We start from the raw sequence: 21018 nt of genomic DNA, 5'->3' as shown, positions 1-21018 counted from the left end.
CATACAGAAACGAAACTTGATTTATTATCATAACTTGTATATCTTGTTAATTGAAATAAAAATCCTGATAAGAAGTGATCCATTGCGTAAGTTTAAAAACACAATGCAAATATATATCATATCAAACGGGTAGAAAGTATCAAAGACAGAGTTTTTAATGTAACAGTGATATTTTGTCTGGAATTTATGCATTACCGTTTAGTATATGTTTGACTTATTACAATTACAAGCTCACCGTGCTTGATTATTTAACTACAAATAAGTAAAGTGCTTATTGTTACAAATGTTTAATATCGTGGCATTAGTCTATTACCATGGTTAAAATATTGATGCAGAAACAACAGCCTTTATATATGCCTGTCTGATGAACACATTATCTAGAATCACTCACGCTTTATATCAATCCTTGTCGAATTTAGCACAGGAGTTTGACGTTCTGTCACTTATATATAGTATAAATATATAAAAAATACCCCTATATACTATATAAAAACACCAGGAATGAAATGCATCGCTGGCCAAATTTGTCACAACCTTCGGTAAAAAGTTTTGTAGAACTTGTTCTGGGCAATGTCTGCATGTGTCACTGCGCCGATAATACAATAAGATGTTATTATTCACATATATAAACACTAACCTGTTCAGAACCCCGTCACAAAAAGTTTGATACAAAGTCATTTTGAAAGTTTGCAGGTTTCGCGGCCACTTTGTTTTGTTCCCGAATCCATGCGCTGACGTCACACAGTTCCGCACAAACGAAATTTAATCATTTTTAAATCCAATTATTTTACTGTAAACTGTATTTTGTTACTTATAAAATATCTATGTTAGTCACATATCGTATACATTTTTTTCGTGAATTAAAAAGATATTTTTGAAGAGCATTTTAAAGTTTTAAACAAGGGAGAGCACTTCAAATGGAACATCCTAAAGAACTGATTGGACCGGAATCTGACATGAATGGAAACTAAATGGGGTTAAAAGTAAAAATATTCGTGATATGTCTGATTTCATTATATATTTTATAGGAATGAGTATAAATGTCACGGTTAAATTAATATTTTAACAAAAAAAAACAGCCTGGTACTTTTGATTTAGATTCAGACCCAATCATGTTTTTAGGAAGTTCCATCCCATCTTGTGACGTCAACGCATGGATTTGGGAATAAAACAAAGTGGCCGCGACGTCTGCAGACTTTCAAAATGACTTGGGATTAAACTTATATGGAGGTATTTTTATCTATTAATACTATATATTATTGGCAGAACGTCAAACTCCTGTAGATTTAGAGAGAAAGGGCAATTTTATTGTTAAATCGAACAAAATGCATCCTGGACCAAGGCATGACCTAATTATAACAAATCAAGCAAAATTTAATTTCTTCATTTTTATAATATAATCAATTTCATTACTTTCAATAGAAATAGCAAATAGTACTTAAAACATATATATTAGACACATTTTTTATCAAATGGAATATACACATATTGATAGTAGGTACTGCTATTTGAAATGATTTTTTCCGTATTAATGAATAATTGCTATATTCATATTCCAATTATTAATCATCAAATGCCACATGGTTAAGTATTGTTACCGTTAATAGGTTGTAAATATATAATATACAAAGTTAGTATGTATCATAAAAGGGTATGCAATACAAAATTAGTGTACTTAAATATCTTTCTAACTATATCTCAGAATTCCATTGTAGGATATTATGATACGATATTTGTAATGATCTTTGGTCCTTTATCGCGTCATTAGATACTCAATTTAATAACGTATTTTATTCTACATTTTAAAGTATTGTCTTGATTTAAGCAGCTTAAATAATGCAACATAATCATATATTTAATGCGTCTATATGTGTCCTCTGATGTAAATAAACAAACGACAATTTGTTCCTTAAAGTTTATATATTATAAGCCAACAGATTCAATATTTTTTGACTGCTTAATTTATCTAACTATTTATCTCAATTTATTTGTCTTTAATCATACTATTTAGATATCATTTTTTATGTCTTAACACTATGCTCGCTGTTAATACTACAACATTATAAAGTGTAAACATATGTAACTACTATGTATTTTATGCCCAATCTGTACTTGCTTCCGACCAAACGCGTCGTTGTCTGTCATAGTTTTGCATTCGGTTATTGCGTTTTCGATATTGCAGTCCATGTGCAAACATGAATGTCTGGGTTTACTTTAAAGTGTTATCATGGCAACTGCACGAACTGGATGTGTAGTGTAGCATACTAGGACTGAGCTGAACGCAAGTTACAGCACTGACAAACGGGTGTCGCTTTACAAAACCTTTCAGAAAATGAACAAATTCAATACTGTCAAAGACGCTTATCGTTTTGCTTTACGATGACATGATTTCGTTTTGTCCGATTTATCATCGGTTTCCCATACATATGATATGCAAGTTTAATGAAAATATCCAAAGAGATAGCATAATTTGAAAATGGAGATGATTTAAAGCATTGACCACGACGTTTAACGATCCTTTGAATGAAACGTCATTAAGTCCCGCTTAAAAGTGGCGTCACATTAATAGTCATTTTTAAGAAATAGAAAATCTCAAGTCTTTCCCTTGACTCATAACAAAACTATGTATTGTAAAATTATTTATTTATGGGTGATTTTATTTTTTAGGATTTTCATATTGTTTCAGGGATATTACACACTGAATAGAATTACTGGTAACATTTTTCGAATGCACTTACATATTTCTTATGGTAGTAAACAGAAGTACACTCTCAATCAGTTTATTTTCTTCCGCATCGAAGAAGAGTCTCGCTTCGAGCGAAACCAAGTAAATAATGGTAAATGATAAACATGATAGTATCTTACAATACAAATTTTATTTTGGTTCTATTTTAGTTTTTTATGCAAATTAAACCTTGTATTCGGATATAATAACAATAACAATTAATTAACATGCCGCGGTGACCGAGTGGTTAGGATGTCTCGACAAATTACCACAAGCCCTCCACCATTGGATTGGGAGTTCAAATCCATGTAAGTTGCCAGTTACTGACCCCTGGTCGGTGGTTTTACTCCAAAAAGTCAAGCATTCCGCCACCATCAAACATGGAACGCCCTTACATGACATTGGTTGTTAATAGGACATTAAACTAATAAAACCCAAACCCAATTAAAAATAACATGAGTGATGAATTTTATTATTTTGGTAAATCTAGCGACAACAATCGGCTGGTATAGATATTAGTCTGATATAGCGACTGTTAACAAATCGCCTACGTTACTCAATTATTCAGAATTATTGATCATGAAGAAGAACAGTGGAACATAATTATTCATATAACTAGGTAATTGACGCTTGATCACACTCATACATTGACTATTTCTTTTAATAAGCTTTTTAGTTAAACCTTGCTAACATTAATAAGTCGAGACCGTCAAGTAATGGGTAACACAGTATTTGTGAGGTGATACATTAATGTGATGGCTAATATTATGGGAATAAAGATTGTTATGCAAGAAACCTATTATATATTTATATTAAATATAAAGTATTAGCTATAAGGTTAGGTGAATAAAACGATAATCAAATCGTATGTCCGTTATGTAAGAACCTTTTTCATACACACGTTGCAATGCTGCAATGTGTATGCTGTTTATTATCACAGGAAATACATTGTTCAACAGCTATATTATCGCGTATGTTGCAACGCTGACACCAATCCGATATATCTTAATGACGTAACAAAGTCAAACATCAGAAATCATGGTCATTAAATGTATTTATGGCTGTACCCAATAATTTGATAGTGAGGCTTGACCTCACAAATAAAGTTTGAGGAAGCACATTCAGTAATGTCTAAAGTTCTGAGTACTGGAAAAAATGTGAACTGAATAATATGTTTATGTTGATATGCGTCATACAAAACCTACTTCCTTATGTTAAGGTGAGACATTTGAACTGTCGTATTGGGATCTCGCTTGAAAACAGATTATAAACTAAATAATAGTATGTGTTTAAAATAACCATCGAATGTTCAATGTGTGTAATACGATGTCTAAACTCTCACCCCGTCAGACAAATGACCAGGCAACATAAACTAATAATAATTATAACACTTAAAATACTAAGAGTGTTGTGTAATTATTTCGAACACAACCCATATACTGTTTGCACATTTGCATATTTACACTGCTTAGTTATTTGTGTGGTAAGGTCACAGTGTACTCATGATACAAGTCATCGAGACGTCACATACAAAACATTCACTGACTGTGTGACACAAGAAATGATTTCAAACTTCAACAAATTTAGGATAAAATGAACAAATTTAAAATGAATCGTACCACCTCTGGATCTCCTTCGTGTTCCAGTATCACTTTAACGATATCCACATTTGTGTGTAATACGTACATCAAAGCCAGTTATTATACCAGTGTTATATCGTGAAATAAGAATAAACATTAATTCAATTCAATATAAATTATTGCCAGATTATGTACATATATTAAAATTCAATTCAATATAAATTATTGCCAGATTATGTACATATTTCTATTGCCAGTAATTTTTGTTTTAATATTTTTTTTTAAGAACTGCATCAACACAATGCTATTTCCATAATATTAGCCACCGCATAAATGCATCACGCAAACAATCAGTTACTCATCGCTTCATAATCCCGACGAAGTAACGTTCGCAAAGTCTAACTCTAAAGAGTTGACTGAATTGAAAAACGTGGTAATAGTATCATCGGTGGATCTCGGAATACGTATGGATGTGGATATCTATACCACCATCACGACGAATGCCTGATTGACATAATTTAGTGTAGTTTCTTTCCTGCTAAAATATCAGGGTAATGCTATACTCGAAACGAATAAATACGTGTATGTATAAAAATGTAAGACATATGAAACCAAACCTATTATGAGGCACCAGAAATTGAACCCTTTTATTGGATAAATCATGCCATTAGTAATTGCCATTTATATTTCCTACTTGTTTATGGCTTTTAGGATGTATGTGACACATACTAAAAGTTTTGAAAAAGACTTTAAAATATACATTTTCATGCATAAAAATTACATTCACATACTTATATACCTTATTTGCATGTGTCGACAAATAACGTTATGTTCAAGCTAAAGCTTGTGAATGCTAAGAGTTCTAAAAGATTTTTTTCTTCAATTTAAACAAAAAACGACTGAAGGTTTTCAGAGTATGGGGGAAGACTTGAGAATCGTTCTTATAGTAACATCGGTGGATCTCAGAATACGATAAAGTTGTAAATATTAAAAACACTATCAGGTCGAAAGGGTGATTATCACCATTTAGTGCAGTCGATTTTCTGTTAATTTATCAGGATAATATTGATTTCTATTAGCGAGTGATACTGGGAAGTATCGTGATTGTTTTTACTGAGAAACTAAACGACACGAATAAAGAATTGTATAGAACACATAAAATATAGAACAAAATACTAATATACAATGATCGCAAAGTTTACACGATGTGCAGTGCGTGAACGATGTTTTTTTGGAGTTAAATAGAAAAACAATGAAGAATAACTTTATTTTAATGACATTGCCTTATTAAAGATATAAACTAATGTCAAATTCGTTACATTAATAGAAATTCTAAAACTTTATCGACGAAGTTGCATTTTTGATTTATAGTAATTTGTTTCATCTTTGAATAAGTGTCTATCCCATAAGTTTCTACATTTCTATGATAAAAATATGTGTTAATCTCTACTTGGAGGAATTTTCTTTTTTAGTTTACACGTGTATACATAATATTTTATCATTAGGAATAAAAAAGGATCATATATATATCTTCGCATTCCTTATCCAAAAATGCCAAGAAACTTAATTGGCACTTCTAATTGATATTTTGTTCTTAAAAGGTATGAAAAAAAGTTACAAAAATGATTGTACATGACAACATTCCCAAACCAAGTGTATCAAAGTTTCTCTGCCATCTTCGCAAAATGTGCACCTTTCCGTCTCGCTTATTTTAATTTCCATTAATTTAGTACTTTTATATACTATTCTGTGAAGAATTTTTGAAATATCGTGTCAACTTTAACATATCTTGGAATTAAGTAGAACTTAGATCATGACACTTTGGGAATGTTGATATATAACAGGAATCATGACTTTTTTATCCTTCCGTGAATTGTGTCAGTAAACTTATATAACAACAGGTGACGTTGTCTTTAGCAAGCTTCTTTTTCTTGTTTTCTTGTAAATATTGTTACCAATTACTCACCCTGTTTGGGTTTGCTCCTTTTTCCAGGTAGTATTTCACTTTTGCCTTGTTACCTTCCAATACCGCCTCTTGAAGTCTACTGTTAACCTAAAAATTAATTAACTGTAGTGTACCAGTGTGTTTTAATACAATATCTGTCGATGACATATTTTATTTGTTTTTAATTTTAATTGGCGGAGTTACTTACGTTCACGAACACATGAAGGTAGAAGATATTATGCAAATAAAATGTAAAAGACTTATGAGCTCATTTGAAAAAAAAAACCACAAAGACTGTTATTTCTAAATATACGTTGTATAAAAATGAAAACAAATGTTTCAGTTACAGGTCAATTTACTTTTAATATATATGTGTAACTTTTCGAAAATAGACCGTACGCAACATTTATAGTATGTTACAGTTATCATAAAGATAATGAACCTTGTCATTAAGGCGTGTTTTTGATTATTGTAGAATGTCCAGTATTGAACATTGATATTCACATCGTCGATACTAATTACTTTGTTAATACCCCCTGTGAAGTTCAATGATATATAAGCTTAATTAGTTTGATAATGAACCATGTGATTGAGAGATAATTACGTCGGTCAACGCGTATGCTAGTTATTTTAATTAATTTAATAAAATAATACATAACGAACTCATGAAGAATAATATTAGAAAATATACTCACATCAGCCATTTCTATATCTTATGGTATGTGTCGTTGAGTTAAAATGGCTTAAGTAAGCAGAGCTCTTTGAAACCAGCACAGTGAATTCCGAATAGATTGATTAGGATACTGCACAATCCATTGGGCATGGTACGCCTACAATGTATATATATTGAAAGGACCAAGTCAGCTCTGTATGTTTTGTAATATTATCAGCATACTTTAAAAAGACTTTTTAAACCTTGCAAAATGATGCATGATTATTTTTCCAGAATCGGCATGTATACCTTATATCCTTTATTTTTACAAATCTGGCATAAAGTCATGCATGATAATATCTTATCTATACAGGTATCGGCAATCAAATAATCTTTCTGGTGATCATAGCTATCGACTTGACTGATTCGTTATCGATCTACAACGCGAACACTACAAACGTCGAGTTATAATACAGAATATATAAGTTCAATCTTACCTTTCATCTAAGTCCTTATAATTCCACTCGTCCACTTGGTGTGTCTACTCGATTCCACAACATTTCTATTTAAATGGTTTGACGTTCTAAGTTGAGATGTTACTGATGATTTCTAAAGAAAAAGGAAAAAAATAAGTTCAAATATCAACAATAAATATAAAAATTAAACCTTTGTTACTCTAACGAGCTTACAGTAAGTGTTGTAAGCAACGCACGTCCCCTGCCGTGAATGACATTTTATAATATATATATACTAAAGCTTAGTGTTGCTATCATTGTATGAAGTTTGAACAAATTCCGTTGATGTGTTCTCATGGTATCGTCCGGGAACTTGTTAAAACAATCTGATTTTAGTAGCAGTGACATTTGTAGTTGACCTTTGACACCAAATTCAATCCCAAACTCTATTTTTTCATATCCTCTGATTGTATTAAGTTTGAAAAAAATCTGTTGTTTTCTCAAGTTATCGTCAGGAAAAAAGAAACTATTTTTAGGAACAGTGACCTGTGTAGTTGACCTTTAAACCCAAAATTAATCCCAAGCTGCATTCTCTCATATACTTAATAAAATGGATATATTTGAACAAGTAAATAACGTATAGAAATGTGTTTTTTAAAAGCAGATTTGTCATGTAAAGAACATCACTTAGCCATGGCGTGCATGCCCTTGGCAAAACTAAAACATAGTGTTCTGTTATCACGTTTAACCTTTGCCTTTAAATTCTGTTCTGTATTAAACGTCTTCAGTATGAAAGCTGAATACATTTATAAGAGCGCATGTGTAATCGACAACGTCTCATTTGTCGCGTTCGACACACATCGGTATGAAAAGCAATAACGCTACGTGCCTTGCAACCAACACCAGTGTCAAAACAGCTAGTGTAGTATTAATTTGAATTCTTATCGTATCATTCAGACTTGATGACTGTACTGTCTAAACACATTCTATAACATAGCAGTACAACTGTACTTATCTTATAGTATCATTCAGATTCGAGTATGATACACTTAAGATCGTCACATTGCCCTTCACCTTCTGTTAAATAAACTTGAACTACAACATAACGGATATATATGCGTTTTTATTTGTTCGTATTGGTTATATATAATACATAATTTAGCCATGTTGTAGTGAGCTCATGTCAGTGTCAAAATTAAAATCATATTAAAGATTAACTTTTTTTGACTAAAATCATAAGTCAAGGACAAGTGTCAATCTGGGCCCTCTGGTGGCCATGACCGATAAGGGTTATTTACATTTACTGTTTACAAATTGACTCTTAAAAGGAATATGAATAGGCAATGCATTTAATTTATTTCACGATTGTGAATTATCAGATATTACATTTTATTCAACCAATTGCTTCTTTTGGTCTGTTTTCCTTAATATGTTAATGCTTGTATTTGTAATATACTGTCATTGCCCTTCTCACACGACTGGTCGTATTTTCCTATCTACATTGAACCATGTCAACATGTTAAAGCATAAACTACTTGAATATGCCCGCAAAAGATTAATAGAGGTATTTTAACTTAACGTTCTACATATGCCGTGCGAGGCAATCTTAATTTTTTTACATCCATTGGTGCGTAACATACATTGGGTATTCTAGCATAGCCAATGGTGAGCCTTAGATATGTTAGAACACTGCAACTAGGCATACACGCACTGTGTACTTGGTGATATGATTTCGCTTTAAGCACGAATCCGAATCCGTAAATGTGTCCGTATCCCTGGCGGGTGGAGAGAAATATTTTACTTGTTTTTTTTTCTCTATCAGTTATCATTTCCTAAGGGAGATTAGTGTGTGATGTCGTAATGAAAATTGAAAAAATGCTTTAAATTTCTTTATCAATAAGTGGTAATGTCATACGGCATTAAAACTATTATATTCATATTTAATTTATCTTTTTTCTTCTTTTTTAATATGGATTTGAATGTATTAACATAGGTGGCCTATATTCCTATACACGTGTTCTGTCTGATACGTTAATCTATAGTTATCTAGGTCATCACTACATATTTAGACCAAGGTGATGCAAACAGTTTGTGCGGGTATATACTCGATAGCATGTACCAGTGGTCTCTGTTCAGACAGGTGATACCCTGTGACGTCACCATGTTTAAGACTCTAATACTTAGAGATGTTATGATAACGCCCAATACGTTGACCAGGGAACATATTATTGCTTCAGAATGAATTTGTCCATATTTCTATTGGCTGTCTATTCTGTCCGATACATTTCTGGAACACCATGACAAAACCATAGTATTGTTTGTTTCAGCTTTTGACTAAAAACTTTCTCAACATGTAGGTTATGACTAGATCTATCATGGATTTGTGTAGATTTTTTAAAAATGTAGCACAGCTGTAAAAATAATGATAAATCACACAGCGATAGGTTGTTGGGTACAAAATCTATTTTACACTAGTGGGGTATTAAAATAAAACTTCAAAAAGACACGAGCTGTAGCGAATTTCTTTAAAAAAAACTTAAGAATATGAAATTAAGACCATATCCATTTTAATGATTTGTGATGTGAACCAATTTTACAGAACACTGTTTTTATTACCGCTGAATAAAAAGGGATTTTTTAAAAAAAAATTCAAACATTTTACACAGTATATATAAATGGACAACAACACACAAACACTTGCATACGCACTCGTTCACAATACTTAAAACATCAAGTTGTACGTTATGTTACATTATATATAAAACATTACATAGCATGCCATGGTGTAACCCTGCATAATATGCATGCATGTGCACTAACAATAAAAAGGGATTTGAATAGGATGTGGATTGCTAAAAATTGGGGTATGTATAACAATTTAGTATGATGGTGGTGATCGGTTGTGATTGAATTGTGTTACGAAATGAATGCATTACTTTACTTTGTACACATGGTAACCAAGACATTTCTCTAAAAAATCATTTAACAAATGTTGGCTTAAGAAAATCACTTTTGAAAAAATGTAAGAGAGATTCCAGTATCTTTGTGGTGTGCTGACCACTAACCAAAATATAGATTTCCGTGCAAGAAAAAGAAATGGAATAGGACACCCAATACACCCTCAAACGACATTGTTTGAAATCCCCATATAACCTATAAAGTCTACTTTTTTCTATTTTGCAGTGTAATTATAATTGGTTACGTTAATCGAATCACGGTGTAAATTATTTTTTGTACGTAGACTACAAGAACCGTTCTTACCTTTAGTTAGGGATCCATTATGATGAAAACACGTTGGTCATGATGAACAGTGTTTGAAAAATGGGGCAGCTTTGTCGGTAGTTTACCTGCATGCACTCTACTCAGCATACCTGTGTCAAAACATTAAATGAGTTATCTAATCGCACCCTGCTGATCGTAGTACTTTACACTCAAGCTTGTGACATCAACTGTACGTCAGGGTTCTGTGTACCAAGTTTTATCAAGCACACAGACAGACAGCCAGACAGACGGACATCCCGATTCAAGTATACACCCTTTGCGGTTGTGTCTTTGATTGTATTCTACGCGTATCATTTATAAGAGGTGAAGGATGTACTCCTCTGAGAAGTCAAACAAATTTTGTATATGTTTTTTTTTCATATAGAGTTCTGGAAATAGGAGTTCATACCATAAAAGAAAATGGAGGGAAAAACATACGTCCGTGTGCTCGTTTTTGAGCTATTATCACTCAAATACACCTAGTTGACAAGATATTGAATTTAAGCGAATTTTGCAGTTTTGACCACATACACCAGAGATGAAAGTCATTATTCCATAATGAGGTGTTTGATATGCATGGGTATTTGCAGAATTTATTTTCCAATAGTCTTCTTTACAACTATATCTGTTATGATTAAAACGACTCATAGTTTTCTCAGAATAACAACATATGCTACCCCTACCCCTTAATTGCACCATTTTCAGCCATTTTTGCCATTATTTTACATCTATAGAAAAAGTTCTGTTATGTAACTTTTGTTAATATTTTGAATATCAATAAAAGAATTGTATTCTTTCTAAATCAGGCAGAACAATGGGGGTTCACGTGCTTACTTTTTTGCCCCATTTAAATATTTGCTATTTTTCAATATTTTACTTTATGAAATGAAAAATAAAAGTGCTCAAATTACCATTGAATATAAAAATAAAGTGACAAAAGTATACCATTTAACACATTAATGCTCAATATTTTGTTAACCACGAACCCAGAAAAGATTTATTGCAAAAATAGCTCAATAGAGCTAAAGATACTGGCATAGTGATGATTTAAGTAAAAACAATCTGAGTGGAAAATTGTAAAACTGTGGCTCTATTCAAAACAACAAAAGACACAATTTTAAAATAGTCGCCCAATGAGCCATTTCTTAAAATCCGAGTATAAAAACGTTAACAGAAAAAAATGTAATTTTTTGACAAAATTTACAACTGGCAACTTGATAAATTTTAATTTAAAATATCATAACTTTTTTTCATAGATGTCGAAACGAGACTTCAACGGATATAAAGCTTTGCTTATTTAAGAATTGGTATCACTACTTAAAAAAAAAGATATCGGGGTATCAAAATATTAAATTCTTTGCAAATTATGTGGATTCGCGTTTGCAATTACTTTTTTACCATAACCCGATGAAATTAATACAAATAGTGACATCAATATTTTTAACTAATTTTATTATGTATTTGATAAAATAAAGTATGTTTATATGTACCATTCTAGTGATTTTTAAAAGTATGTTTTTCCCGAATCAATACTGTGACGTCACAATAACGTCGGTGTTTAGCGCGCCATTCTCGGATTTTTTTCAGAGTGGTATGGAAAAAAGTATTCGTCAATCAGAAAACCAGATTTAATATAAAACCAAAGAAAAATAATTATTTTGGGTTGTTTTGCTTTTGCTTGATACGATACTATTTTTTCAGAAACTAGACTGTTTTTACTAAAAAAATATGCAACTAACGTTATTTGCGTTGAAATATCAGAAATTTTGCATGCATGGGAAATTGTCTTGCTGACACGGTTTTCGTTATCAAAATTCATTCATTTATCAAAATGGCGGAATATTATAGTTGTGAAATTGCATTAACACGTCGAAGTATGACAAAATGATCTCAAAATGTTGTAAAAACCTCGGCAAGCCTCTGGTTTTGGCAACATTTTGTGACTATCAGGAAGAATATCCTATCTGCCATATCCACTTACTGAATAATCCCTAGTGTCAATGTTATAAGTCTCTAGTGTGAATGGTATCAGTCCCCAGTGTCAATGGTATTAGTCCTAGTGTGAATGGTATTAGTCCCTAGTGTCAATGGTATTAGTCCCTAGTGTCAATGGTATTAGTCCCTAGTGTCAATGGTATTAGTCCCTAGTGCCAATGGTATTAGTCCCTAGTGTCAATGGTATTAGTCCCTAGTGTCAATGGTATTAGTCCCTAGTGTCAATGGTATTAGTCCCTAGTGTCAATGGTATTAGTCCCTAGTGTCAATGGTATTAGTCCCTAGTGTCAATGGTATTAGTCCCTAGTATCAATGGTATTAGTCCCTAGTGTCAATGGTATTAGTCTCTAGTGCCAATGGTATTAGTCCCTAGTGTCAATGGTATTAGTCTCTAGTGCCAATGGTATTAGTCCCTAGTGTCAATGGTATTTGTCCCTAGTGTCAATGGTATTAGTCCCAAGTGTCAATGGTATTAGTCTCTAGTGCCAATGGTATTAGTCCCTAGTGTCAATGGTATTAGTCTCTAGTGCCAATGGTATTAGTCCCTAGTGTCAATGGTATTTGTCCCTAGTGTCAATGGTATTAGTCCCAAGTGTCAATGGTATTAGTCCCTAGTGTCAATGGTATTAGTCCCTAGTGTCGGTGGTATTAGTCCCTAGTGTCAATGGTATTAGTCCAAATTGTGTCAATGGTTTTAGTCTCTAGTGTTAATGGTATTAGTCTCTAGTGTCGGTGGTATTAGTCTCTAGTGTAAATGGTATTAGTTCAAAGTGTCAATGGTATTAGTCCTAGTGCAAATGGTATCAGTCTCTAGTGCCAATTGTATTAGTTCCTAGTGCCAATGGTTTAGTCCCTAGTGTCAATGGTATTAGTCCCTAGTATCAATGGTATTAGTCCATACTGTCAATGGTATAATCCCTAGTGTCAAAAGTATTAGTCCCTAGTGTCAATGGTATTAGTCCATAGTGTCAATGGTATTAGTACTAGTATCAATTGTATTAGTCTCTAGTGTCAATGGTATTAGTCCACAGTGTCAATGGTATTAATCCTAGTGTCAATGGTATTAGTCCTTAGTGTCAATGGTATTAGTCCTCAGTGTCAATGGTATTAGTCCCTAATGTCAATGATAATAGTCCCTTGTGTCAATGGTACTAGTCCCTCGTGTCAATATTATTAGTCCCTTGTGTCAATACTAGTAGTCCCTAGTGACAATGATATTAGTCGCTAGTGTCAATGGTATCAGTCTCTGGTGTCAATGGTATTAGTCCATAGTGTCAGTGGTATTAGTCCCTAGTGTCAATGGTATTAGTTCCTAATGTCAATGGTATTAGTCCCTAGTGTCAATGGTATTAGTCCCTAGTGTCAATGGTATTAGTCCCTAGTGTCAATGGTATTAGTCCCTAGTGTCAATGGTATTAGTTCCTAGTGTCAATGGTATTAGTGCCTATGTCAATGAAGTAAGTCAATAGTGTCAATGGTATTAGTACCCAGTGTCAATGGTATAAGTCACTAATACTGTTTATTGTCTCACTGTACTTTTGCGTGTTCAATTAGATTTAGCGTATTGTATAGGAATCATTAATCTTCGCGAAAAATAAAACAAATATTAGAAAAAAAGTCTGTTGAATTTTAGTTGCGAATGACACCATAAAAGTCGTTTGGAACGAGAACACCATAGCCGCGTTAATACTTTTGTTCAGAATCCGTTTTATTTTTTTTAACGTTTGGTATCAATATTAATGCAATTGAATGTCAATCATCCTATGAAACGCATATATTTATGTGATATCTATATGCGCAATCATTGATATTTGCAAAAAAAAAATCAAACATTCGTTCAAAATAGTCAATTGAGTTTCGGTTGCGATATTATATCATCATAAAAGTCGTTGGGAACCTATCCTTTGATACTCGTCAAAACGTGGCTTGGCCCAGACGACATACGAAGTCACTTACGTTTGGTATCAACATATATAGCTTATAATAAACCATGAGCTAGTGACTCGGGATAACATAGTACAAAACGTAACATGATGTCTTTAAGATAACCAATGTCGCTTTTATTTCAATAAACAGTTCATAGACCTCATAGATGTGTAGCATGTCAGAGTGCGACACTTAATTTTATTTTAAACTTATACTTAATGTATATATTACAAACAAAATCTCATAGTTTATCTATGGTTAACGCATATGCGTCATACTTCCTTATATCGAAAAGGGGCGTATTTGTTAGTGCGTTGCAAATGACACCAATGTCAAACAGCTACAGAATGTAGTATAATGTAAACTTACTTATCTTATCGCATCATTCAGATTCGAGTACTATACACTCGAGTTGGTGAGTTTGTCCTTTAAATCCTGGTTACCAAACATTCTCATGATATATATTATTGAGTTTTAAAATAACGTATGCATTGTATATGTATGTATTTTATCACAGGTATTGGTCTTAAAAGTATATATATAGTGTGTATAAATTAAAATAATGTGTTCAGTTATTTAGTCTTACCTTTACATATGAAAATTATCTGCATCGAACGTCTTCAATATGTAAATTATTTTCCGACAGTGCCCGTGTTTTTGACTACCCTTTACACATCAATATGAACAGCAGTAACGCTACGTGAGATAATAAACCACATGATTGTGTTATCGTTTTATTAACATTCGATCACATGACGTTTTAGATTGTGACATTGGTAATAGGTAGATTACCTACATTTTAGTAGTTTTGTTTGGTGTATTTAACAATTAAAGGATTGTTAGGTTGCATTCATTGGAGACATAAATGCAATCTGGGTGGCATATAAATAGAATAGCGCCGGTTAATGGTTATATTAACATTTTACTTTCTAGTTCAAAGTAAAACATAATTTAGATGCGAGTGAACATTTGAATTTCCCGCTTCAGCCATTTACCCCCAACAGCCAAGTTCAAAGTGATAGAATATAGTCCCTATAACAATTGAAAAGACAACAAAATTTCAATGCTTTTTCAGTAGCTTTTCAGTTTACTTTCAATTATCCAGACATTTAAAAGATTTTGTTATAGTTTCACCAAACTGGTTAATTCAACTAAAATGTCAACTTTCCTACACGGACTAACATGGCGTCAGTAAACAAGACTCACATCCATTTATATAGATATTACTACACCAAGTCTAGGCTGCATTTATTGACTCATAATGCAGATCACGTTTATCATTAGAGTAAACGGAGTCTATTTGGCAAAATGTAAATATATAAAAATAGTATCCACTTCCCGGTCGGCACATAACGTCCGTAAAACGTTTTGGCAACGTCTTATTCAGGTTCCGAAGTCGGGGATATTCTGACAATGTTGTCAGAACGTTTTCGTCCTAACGCTCTCAGGACATTAGCATTTTACGTCTTGGGAATGTTTTATTTGGTAAGGAAAAAGTATGACAATAGTTTCATAAATTGCAAACAGTTTTATTGTTGTAAACAACTTTTAGGGAAGTGAATGAATCTATTCAAATAGTAATACATACATACAAGTATGCCTTATATTTTTTTCAATAAATATCAACTAATTAAAAAATAATTAATCATTTTTTGTACTCGTAAATAGTTTTATTTTTTAATTACAGATAAAATTCAAATTTCAAATTTCAACAAATTTTATTTTGAAAAAAAAATTGAAAAAGGATTGGACAACAGGCATAGCCTATATGAGTTATCTCCCTAAGTAACAACTAGTACATATCAAGATATATAAGATATATAAGATAAGATACGCAGTGTTGTTTACAATATATAACAGTATAAACATATTATAATTATGTATCTACACATATAGAGTTCTACATGTATAAATTCCCTGATGTAAGTATATCCTATTTGTGTGATTTTATGTAATAACATACCGGTATGTGAAAAATATATCGTCTAGATTATTACATAGACATTTAATGTTTTATTCTGTTTTTCTTTTACAGATGAAAATGCATACATAAGTGCACACGGAAGTACGTGAAATGGCTCCTACATAAACAGCCTAGGTGGAAGTTGACGCACCTATTCCATGCAGGATGACCAGAAGACATTAAAATATCATATAAATATTACATTTTGTTGTTATTTTACTTCAAAATACCAGAATAATGAAAATAAATAACGTAACACACAGACGTTGTGAAAACATTACATGAAAACATTAGGCGGACATTCTCAAAAAACGTTCCCTAAACTTTCATTTGCAACTTTTTTGCAACCTAAATGCAAAGTTGCGATCGAACCTAATAAAAACGTCCTCCGGATGTTGCGTGCTCACTGGGTTATCATTTGATTTGAAATAATTGTTTATCATGGATAAATTATGCAACGAACTGTTATTACAACCAAACAGGAACGCTAACAGCACTAAGGATAAATTTATGTTTCTTATGCCACAAAAATTCGTAAAAATTGTAGTTCAACATACTTTAGAAAATAATTTATTTCATTTAATAGCTTATGCCAGCCGACTTTGTAAATCAGTTTTATCTAACTGATGATATATTTAGTATCATTTGAAAACGGTATTTCCAAAGTTTGTATTTAAATTTCCATATGGTTGTTTTCTTGCTGAATTGTTTGTATGCAATAACTATTTTCTTATACAGCAATTAAGCATTTGGCATCCTCTACACATCAACATGCAAAGCAGTAACACAGCGTGTCATATTATGTCTCATTATTGTGTTATCATTTTATTTAAATTCAAATAATTCTGAGTTTGAGTCTTAGTGGTTACATATTAGATGCAACGGAATGTCAATTCAATATGATTTATTCGCTAAACAATAAAGTCGATCAGTTACCGGCATAATTCCTTTTGTCACATTTTGTAATATTTTATGCGCCGTCAGATTCACGTGTACATGGGATATGAGATATAATCAAAAACAAAATCAACGATGCAAAAAACTCAGTTTACATTGCTAGCGCTTTCTTGGTTGCACCGTCTTCAGGCGATGTTTTAATATCTTTGAGAGGACATTTTGGCGTATTTTTAAAGATTTTTTTGCGGTTGCCGTGTGATCTTCAAGATGTCTTTTACAATTTAGCGTATCTGTGAACACCTATTTAACAATAAAATGGAGGTTTTCGCTACATTAATTACATCCTCTATACTCCAGTGAGAGGGGGATGTGCAGTCACTTACAATCTCTACATCCCTGGACAATAACCATAGTAAAACTCAATTTCCATAGTTAAACTGGAGGCAACACATCATAACAGGTAATTCAGTCCTTTGATGCAATCAAAAGAGCCGTATAACGCTACACTCTGGTTGACTGTGTGGCTTTGAATTAAGGCGTCTCTGTCTCTCTGTGGTATTCGAAGAATTATTTTGTAGGTCTGTAATTTGTTCAGTTTTGTTCTCCTGAGCTGATATCAGTTTTACTTTTAGATAATCCAAGGGTGTTGAGATCGTATGTGATAAGAACTCCTGGAGTATCGAGGAAGCTACATTAAAGATGCTCCACCGCTGACAAATGACAATTTTTTCACTATAAAAAACACGAACAGACGATTTAGTATTTGTCTTCAGTTACAAAAGTTACTTACTTTACACTATTACCACCACTGAAAAGTTTGAGCTTCTTATTTTACTTCATGTTAAAATATGAAGAATTATTAATTGCATCCCAAAAAAATTCCGTGGCACTATATCCTATATCGAATAAAGTACTGATTGAGCATGCACCAAAGGCGAAATAACATATTTTATATAATTATTTGTGTTAATTAGGCATACATATACACGATTAAACACCAATTATTGTTCAAATGTTGAATATCATTTATGCTCTGTCGGCGTTGGAGTATCTTTAAGCATAGCGTTTTAAATCAAAATGTGTGTTAACACAGATAGTATCTTAGTGTGATGTGTTGATGTATCCTTGGTTTTAAGTAAATCTTCTACTGGAATGGCACGTGAGCGTTCAATACTTCATGTGATCAGCTGTAAAGAATAGTTTTTTTTGTATGGAGGACAAAATAAGTTCATCTAATCTTTTTAACGTTTATTGTCATATATGTATGTGTGTGTGTCGGTGTAGTAGATGCCACTTATTATGAGGGATATTTTGTATATTGACTTGTGACATCAAAGCTAACTTGTAAGGCCACTTCTTCAATCTCTGTTGCTAACTGTGTAACAAATCCCATATCGTCCATTAGATAGCTCGGAATACATTGACATAAAAATTTCAAAATGATATGGTGCATTGCTCAGACGGGGTGGGACACGCACGACCCTCTACTATTGGTCTTAGTTTCAAATCTGAGTGGTTCAATACGTTGACATATTCCGTTTGTAGTTTGTCCGCCTCTAGAATAAGTTTGCGTTTATGTATTTTGGGTAACCCGAAAACCTTCATAAATCGTTAAAAAGGTATTCCAAGTTTTTATCGATGAGGTTTTTTTGGTGTTGAGATGCTATTTAAGTGATTTTCCTCACAGTATCGTAATTAAGGTGTTCGACAATTTCCGAGTAATAGTCAGGATCGCTCAGTTCTAGAACATTTTCCTTCTTCAATCACTATTGATTTATCATTTTTCTGCTTGTTCATTGCATCAACGCGTGATACATCAAACCTTTGTGGTATTTAAAGTTTGTACTGAGATACTATTTCAGTATATCTATCCAGGTAAACATTCCCACCTTTTACTAAGTTAAATTTATTCCTGGCAATATAACCATCTCCGCAGACATCCCTATAAAAGACAAATTCCTTCAGACGCAATTTGTTTCCATACTTCTGAATATCAGCATGAAGTTATTGTGGGTTATTTCTTAGAGTAGGTGTTTTGAATCCAACGCTGGTCAGTTGCTGGATACTGACCGATGGTCGGCGGTTTTTCGTCAGGTTCTCCGGTTTTACTCCACTTTCCAAACTGGCACGTCTGACTAGTAATATGACACGAAACTATACAAACCAAACATAACTTATATTGTATTCACCGCTTTTATATAGCACACAACGGAACATTTCATATGCTTTATTAGAAATAAAATTACACATAAACATATGCTTGTTGTACACATAAGTATATAATTTATGTTCATTTACAATACCATCCTCGATAATCCAGGTGTTAATTTCACTGTCGTTATATATCATTTTCGATACTCCGGGGTTACTATCATTGCCGTTATATCCACCCCTGGATTATGTCATAGTTTAGTCTTTTAATGTAAATTTATAGTCGTATGACGGTGCACTGTGGTTTGTGTGGTTTTCATATCATAGTTATAAATTATCATTGCATTTTACAAATATAATATAATTCGATTTCTTCAAATGTTAATTACATTGAATATGGTAAAGGTGTATATAAACTTGGCGTGTTGCCCAACACATGTTAAATGCATTGGATTTATCAACGTATTATGTAAGAAAACAGTCAAGCATATGACAGATGGTCGTTTATAACACAGGATATATTCATATTTTGAACAAATATCAAGAAAACCCCAATAATCTCCTGAACTCGATTGATGATAATAAGTACCATTTGATGTCGAAACAGAGCTGCTTCCCTCTTAGTGGCGCCGCATTGTATAGCTGTGTAGGATGATTTATACAACATTATATAATTATCGACCTGTTTCCAGGTTGATATTGAGGTTTTATCAACCATCGAATTCGAAAGAATTCGATGGTTGATAATTATATAAACCTCCATATCAACCTGGAAACAGGTCGATAACTGTTTTATTATATGCCATTTACTTGATATTCACGTTCATCAGAAAAAAACCTTTTCGTCGATTACGAAGGTATGGCACTTTACAACTTTGGTACAAGATGTTTTCAATACAAAGACAAACAACGCATAAACCTCATTTTTAATCCCCATTTGTCATGAAAATTATACACAAACATATTAACAGACTGACTGATTTGGACAGTAATGCTCTCAATAAATATTTGCTAAAGTTATAGTTGACTGTAACATTGGAACAGGTTGAAAAGTTGAAGCACGGAAAGGGAATCTGATTCTCAAATGTTTTTGCAATGTTGACACTAAGATCTTGAGAATTGCTGGTACATTTTTCCACATCCAAGTTTTCAATATTTTATCGCATGCGTCATTTTGAATTTCATTAGTATGTGAATCATTCAGCAAGTTGTCAAATTTCAGATGGATATCGTGTTGTATCGTGGCGTGAAAAATTAGTTTTAGCCAATAAGGAGCGAGCAAAAATACACAGCCATATAATAATATACAAATATTGACTTTTTTTGTAGGTTAATACGAGGAATTGTTAAACCTGAGAAAGGTGATATTTCCCGAGGCCTAAAAACCTGAGAAATATGATATTAACCGAGACCGAAGGCCGGGGGAAAAATCACCTTTCAAAGGTTTAACAATTACTCGTATTAACCT

The 21018-nt window shown here is 32.6% G+C and overlaps 1 protein-coding gene across 5 annotated transcripts in view; it reads right to left on the bottom strand.

Annotated features, from left to right (window-relative positions):
* LOC138306001 (cyclin-dependent kinase 4 inhibitor B-like) overlaps positions 1-21018 on the bottom strand; it is a 637657-nt gene that overhangs the window by 8784 nt on the left and 607855 nt on the right. The window contains exons 1-5 of one of the 5 annotated variants that reach the window (XR_011205754.1): positions 14909-14983; positions 10619-10728; positions 7400-7511; positions 6946-7080; positions 6272-6358 (exon numbers count right to left, since the gene is read on the bottom strand). The exons of the other annotated variants lie outside the window; for them this stretch is intronic. The gene's annotated coding sequence lies outside the window, so the exon portion shown is untranslated. Of the gene's footprint in view, positions 1-6271; positions 6359-6945; positions 7081-7399; positions 7512-10618; positions 10729-14908; positions 14984-21018 lie in introns of those variants that run through there. 5 annotated transcript variants of the gene reach the window in all.

The sequence above is a fragment of the Argopecten irradians genome, chromosome 13 (assembly GCF_041381155.1).
Source record: "Argopecten irradians isolate NY chromosome 13, Ai_NY, whole genome shotgun sequence".
Lineage (NCBI taxonomy): Eukaryota > Metazoa > Mollusca > Bivalvia > Pectinida > Pectinidae > Argopecten > Argopecten irradians.
Note: the sequence above shows the minus strand (reverse complement) of the source record. Positions and strands in the feature narration are given on the sequence as shown.